At 32.5% G+C, this 6,937-nt stretch overlaps 1 non-coding gene across 1 annotated transcript; it reads right to left on the bottom strand.

Moving 5' to 3' along the window:
• Nucleotides 1-6,252: 6,252 nt before the first annotated feature.
• Nucleotides 6,253-6,356, bottom strand: LOC115277130. The gene has a single exon (XR_003902237.1). It is a non-coding gene; the product is annotated as a U6 spliceosomal RNA (small nuclear RNA).
• Between the last annotated feature and the right edge of the window lie 581 nt (nucleotides 6,357-6,937).

The raw sequence follows: 6,937 nt of genomic DNA, 5'->3' as shown, positions 1-6,937 counted from the left end.
ATAACACAAGAATAAAAAAGAACCAATCAGAGATGAAGAACACAATTAATGAAATTAAAAATATAGTTGATAAAATAAATAGCAAGCTACATGAAACAGAACTAATTAATGACCTGGAAGTCAGAGTAATGGAAAGTAAGCAAGCTGAACAAAGGAGAGGAAAGAAAATTATGCAAATTAGGAATAGTCTCAGGGAACTCAGTGACTCCAACAAGTGTAATAACATTCACATTATAGGGATATTAGAAGACAAAGAAAAGTGGGCAGAAAATTTATTTGAACAAGTAGTAGCTAAGAAGTCCCTAATCTAGAGGGAAAAACAAATATCCAGATTTAGAAGACACAAAAATCCTCCCCCAAATACAATCCAGGGAAGTCTACACCAAGACAAATAGTAAATATAGTGACAAAAAGTAGTGAGATGGAAAAAATACTAAAGCAACGAGAGAAAAGAAAATTACTTATAAGGAGGAACCCCATGAGGTTATCAGCAGATTTTTGAGCAGAAACTCAGCAAGCCAGAAGGGAGTGGTATGGTACATTTGAAGTGCTGAAAAGGAAAATTCTACAGCCAAAAATACTCTATCCAGCAAGGCTAGCATTCAAAATAGGAGCGAGATAGAGTTGACCAGAAAAACAAACTAAAGGAGTTCATGACCACCAACCCAGCCCTACAAGAAATATTAAAGGGGACTCTGAGTGGAAAGGGAATACCATAAATGATAATATAAAAAGCAAAAAGAAAAACATAGAATTAGTAAAAATAAGTAGTTCTGTAAAATCAGTCAAGGGATTTGAAAAATAAAAGATGTAAAATATGACACCATATATTTAAAAGATGGTAGGGAGAAGAGTAAAAAATAGGTTCAAAATTAAACTACCAACTTTATATAGATATCTATATGCAGAAAATGTTATATATAAGTCTAATGGCAACCACAACTCAAAAACCAATAATATATATGCAAAGAATAAAGAGAAATGAATCCAAGTATATCACTAAAGAAAGCCAGCAAACCATGAAAGAGAAGAAAGGATCAGAGGAAATCTATAGAAATAACAACAAAGCAAGTAACAAAATGGCAATAAATACATATATATCAATAATTACTTAGAATGTAAAAGGACTAAATGCTATAATCAAAAGATATAGGGTAACAGAGTGGATAAAATAGCAAGACTCATCTATATGCTTTCTACAACAGACTCATTTCAGACCTAGAGACACCTGCAGATTGAAAGTGAGGGGATGGAAAAACATTTGTCATGGAAATGGTGTCAAAAGAAAGTCAGGGTAGCAATATTTATATCAGACAAAATAGACAGTAAAACAAAGGCTAAACAGGACACTACACAATCATAATGGGAACAACAGAACAGAATAGAGGTTGTAACAATTTTTAATATTTATGCACCCAACAAGGAGCACCCAAATACATTGAGCATGTATTAACATGCTATTAATAAACATACAGGAAGTAACTGACAGTAATAAAATAATAATAGAGACATTAATACCCCACCTACATGAACAGAGATATCATCCAAACAGAAAATCAACAAGGAAACAATGGCCTTGAATGACAAGGCCAGATGGATTTGACAGACATCTTCAGAATATTTTATCCTAAAAAAGCAAAATACACATTCTTTTCAAATGCACATGAAACATTTTCTAGAACATATCACATATTAGGGCACAAAACAAGTCTCAACATTGAAGTCATACCAGGTATCCTTTCTGATCATAATGCTATGAAAGTACAAATCAATTACAAGAAAAAATATGGAATGAACACAAATCATGGAGTTTAAATAACATGCTACTAAACAATAATTTCTTGCATCAACCAAGAAATCAAAGAAGAAATCAAGAATTATATGGAAACAAATGAAAATGAAAACACAATGTTCCAAAATCTTTGGGATGCAGTAAAAGTGGTTCTAAGAGAGGTTTACAGTAATACAGGCCTACCTTAAGAGCAAGAAAATTTTCAAATAAACAACCTAGCCTTACTCCTAAAGTAGCTAGAAAAAGAAGAACAAACAAAACCCAACCCAGTAAAAGAAAGGAGATAATAAGATTAGAGCAGAAATAAATTATATAGAAAATAAAAAATAAAAAGAACAGATGACCTCAGAAGCTTGTTCTTTGAAAGATGAACAAAAACAGATAAAGCTCTAGCCAGACTCATCAGAAAAAAGAGGTCCCAAATAAACAAAATCACAAATGAAAGAAGAGAAATAACAACCTACACCACAGAAACAGAAACAACTGTAACAAAATATTATGGAAACCTATGTGCCAAAAAATTAGACAACTTAAAAGAGATTCCTAGAAATTTCTAGAAACATATAATCTATCAAAACTAAAGCAGGAAGAAATAGAAAACTTGAACAGACTAATTACTAGCAATGAACTTGAATAAGTAATCAAAAAACTTCCAAAAACACAAAAGTCCAGGACCAAACGGCTTCACAAATTCTACCAAACATTTAAAGATGATTTAAAGATTTACACTTCTCAAATCATTCCAAAATATATAAGAAAAAGGAAAACTTTCAAATTCATTCTATGAGGCTAATATCACTCTGATATCAAAACCTGCTTTTAAAAAAACACAACAAAAAAGAGAACTATAGGTCAATATAGATTTAAAAATCCTCAACAAAATATTAGCAAAATTATATTATTTCAGTAGATGCAGAAAAAGCATTTGATAAAGTACAATTACATTCATGATAAAAACCCTCTGTGAAATATATCTAGAGGGAACAGACCTCAACATAACAAAGGCCATATAAGAAAAACCCACGGCTAATATCATACCCAGGGGGGAAAACTGAGAGCTTTCCCCCTAAGGTCAGGAACCGGATAAGGAGGTCCACTGTCAAGAATTTTATTCAACATAGTACCAGAAGCCCTAGCCACAACAATTAAACAACATAAAGAAATAAAAGGCATCCAAACTGGTAAGGAAGATATAACACTCTCGCTATTTGCAGATGACATGATACTATTTATAGGAAACCAAAACTCCACAAAAAAAAAAAAAAAAACTACCAGAACTGGTAAATGAATTCAGTAGTCAGAGGATACAAAAACAACATACAGAAATCTGTTGCATTCCTGTACACTAATAATGAAACAGTAGAAAGTAAAATTAAGAAAACAATCCCATTTACAACTGCACCAAAATCAATAAAATATTGAGGAATAAACTTAAAGTGGTGAAAGATCTTTTATACTCTGAAAAGTATAAAATATTGATGAAAGAAACTTAAAATGATGCAAAGAAATGGAAAGACATTCCATGCTCATGGGTTGGAAGCACAAATACCATTAAAATGTCTATACTACCCAAAGCAATAGCAAAATGTCTATTCAACCCAAAGGGTTGAATGCAACCTTTATCAAAATAGTAACAGCATTTTTTTTTACACAGAACTAGAACAATCCTAAAACTTGTATGGAACCACAAAAGGCCTCAAAATGACTAAAGCAATTTTGAAAAACAAAATTGGAGGTATCACAATTCCAGATTTTAGGTTATGTTACCAAGTGGTAATAATTAAAACAGTATGATACTGGCATAAAAAAATAGACACAGAGATCAATAGAATAGAATAGAAAAACCCAGAAATAAACCCACAATTATATGGCTAATTAATCTTTGACAAAGCAGGAAGGAATATGCCATGGGAATAAGACAGTCTCTTTAACAAATTGTTTTGGGGAAAGTGGACAGCTGGATGAAGAATGATGAAAATGGACCACTTTCTTTTACCATACACAAAAACATTTTCAAAATGGATTAAAGACCTAAACCTGTGACCTGAAACAATAAAAATCCTTGAAGGGAGCACAGGCAGTAATCTCTCTGACATCAGCCATAGCACATTTTTCTAGATACGTCTCCAGAGGCAAGGGAAATAAAAGCAAAAATAAACTATTGGGACTAAATCAAAATACAAAGCTTTTGCACACTGAAATAAATAATCAAAAAGACTAAAAGGCAACGTATGGAATGAAAGAAAGTATTTGCAAACGATACATCCAATAAAGGGTTAGTATCCAAAATATGTAAAGAACTGATACAATTTAACACCCAAAAATCCAAAACAAAATTCAATTAATAAATGGGTAGAAGACATGAACAGACATTTCATGGCCAACAGACACATGAAAATATGCTCAACACCACCCATCGTAGGGAAAATGCAAACCCAAACCACAATGAGATATCACCTCACACCTGTCAGAGTACCTAAAATCAAAATCACAAGAAACAAGAGTCAGTGAGTAGATGGAGCAAATGGAACCCTCTTGCACTGTTGGTGGGAATGCAAACTGGTACAGCCACTGTGGGAAACAGTATGGAATTTCCTCAGAAAGTTAAAAATATAACCTACAATCCATTCATTTGACTACTGGGCATTTACTCAAGAAGTACAAAAACACGAATTCAGGAAGATACATGCACCTTATGTTTACTGCAGTATTATTTACAATAGCTACACTAAGGAAGCATCCCAAGTGTCATTGATAATGAATGGATAAAGAAGCTATGGTACATATAAACAATGGAAAATTATGCAGCCATAAAAAAGAATGAATTCCTGTCATTTGCAACAACATGGATAAAGCTAGAGAGCATAATGCTAAGCAAAATAAACCAGTCAGAGAAGAACAAATTCCATATGCTCTAACTTATATGTGGACTTTAAGGAAAGAAAACAGATAAGCAAAGGAAAAGAGAGAGAGAGAGAGAGAAACAAGAAAACTTTTAACTATATAGATCAAACCAATGGTTAGCAGAAGGGAGGTGGGTACAGGGATGGATAAAATAGGTGATGGGAATAAAAGAGTACATTTATCATGATGAAAGATTAAATAGTTTTTTTTAAATAATAATAATAAAAGATCCAAAAACACTCTCTAGAGAAATCCTAATGGTAAACATTATAGCGTGTAGAAAAGAAAACTACAAAATGATGCTGGGAATGTTTGTTCAAATAAGGTGAGGCAAAAAGCTAAGAATATGGAATTCTTTATATTCTTTTCTATATTTAGTTTTCTTTACTTTCCAAATTCTTTTCCTTGAGTTCATTTCTTTTCCTTTCAATCTTCCCAAACTTTCTCTTTTAATGTCGAATTGTGCTTTCCCTCAACCTCTTGATTCTCTCACCCCATTTAATTTCCATCATTTCTCTCCTTTCCCATAATTCTATCCTTCAAATAGAAAATAATTGACCAGTACATTATCTTCCACGGTCTTCATTATTTTTATCTTTCCCAACGGCATTGTTAGGACGTTTGTTATTTCATATGAGATTCCAGCAAACGCACATTCATTTGTCCCTATAGAGGGTATTGTTCACTATCCCTAACATTTGTTGGCAAAGGTCTCTTATTAATAATTCTGTCTTCACTTGGTACCAACAGGTTGGTCAGCAGTGTGCAGTGACATTTCAAACATATTTAGAATTGATAGCAATTGCAGAAATGAAAACAGTCTCCCCTGATCATTCTATTTATTTTTCCTTTGACAAAAACCTAAGTGAAATAGAGATGATGTCACTGAAAAGTTCATTTTTTTTCTTTTAGTGAACAAAAATATTATCGTAATTCAAGAAAATTACATTTTAGAGAAGCATTCAGAATATTGTATATATTTCAGTGTAATAATTTTTCAAACATCTTACTTTTTGGAAAAGATGAGAAAATAATAATGTTAAATATAGTATCCCATAATAACTTCAAAATGTATCCTATGGTAAAGCTGATGTGTTATGATACACACTGAGATGGTATGTATAAAAGCTTGATTAATTGCTAGACCTCATGCGAAGAATTGTGTCATTATAATTCTTGACCATGTCATCCTACTACCTACATAACTTTGGATGAGGCATTCATGTCTCTTTTTCTTATGTAAAAATATGGACAATAGTAGTCTCCTTGTAGACTTGGTGGGACACTTAAATAATAAGTGTAAAAACCCTGAAAAATGTGTATGTCAAATAAATATTAATGAGTCATTAAAAGTTTGCCATTATTGTTTCTAACATTAATATGTTTAATGTTCATAGATGACCAAGAAAGAGATTTCAGAGTCTTAGCCATGATATCACTTCTCTCTCTCTCTCTCTCTTTTTCTCTCTTTGGATAAAACATCGATAAAGGCAAACCAGTGAATGATCCAGTTAATTAAATGAAAACTACGTCAATTTGTATAATCCATTTTTTTTCTTAATATGGAATACTTCATGAATCTGTGTGTCATTCTTAGGCAGGGGCTATGCTAATCTAATCTGTATCATTCCAATTTTAGTATATGTGCTGAAGTGAGCACTATGTGGTCCAATTTTTATTGATGAACCCTGGTACACAAATAGCAACATTGTAGCCAAATATATTAAACAAAAAATATTTTTCAGAGTGTGCAGAATCTGAGCACTTTATTTTCCTAGCAAAGTGGTGCTGCCTAAAATTTTACCAAGTCAACTCAAAATGAGTTCTCCTATCCCCTTGTCATCCTCTTGCTTTGCCAACTGTGGATTGCCAAAATATGAAGATGAATTTAAGAATGATTAACAAATTAAGTTAATTTTCATTTCTTTATTATTTTTATTTATTTTGAGAGAGAGAGAGAGAGCAGGGGAGTGGCAGAGAGGGAAAGAATGTATTCCAAGAAGGCTTCATACCATCAGTGCAGAGCCCAATGTGGGGCTCAAACTCAACTGTGAGGTCATGAGATGAGCCAAAATTAAGAGTCAGACAACTTAACTAACTGAACCACCGAGGTGTCCCTAATTTTAAAATCTGATTTATTAAACTTATATAAGATTTTACCTAATCCTTTAAAAACTAAAGTAGGGATTAGGGTAAGGATTAGATAATTGTCCCAAGATGTTAAGTATTGGTATTGGAGTT

Source organism: Suricata suricatta, chromosome 13 (genome assembly GCF_006229205.1).
Source record: "Suricata suricatta isolate VVHF042 chromosome 13, meerkat_22Aug2017_6uvM2_HiC, whole genome shotgun sequence".
Taxonomy (NCBI): domain Eukaryota; kingdom Metazoa; phylum Chordata; class Mammalia; order Carnivora; family Herpestidae; genus Suricata; species Suricata suricatta.
This window is presented reverse-complemented; position numbering and strand designations above follow the sequence as displayed.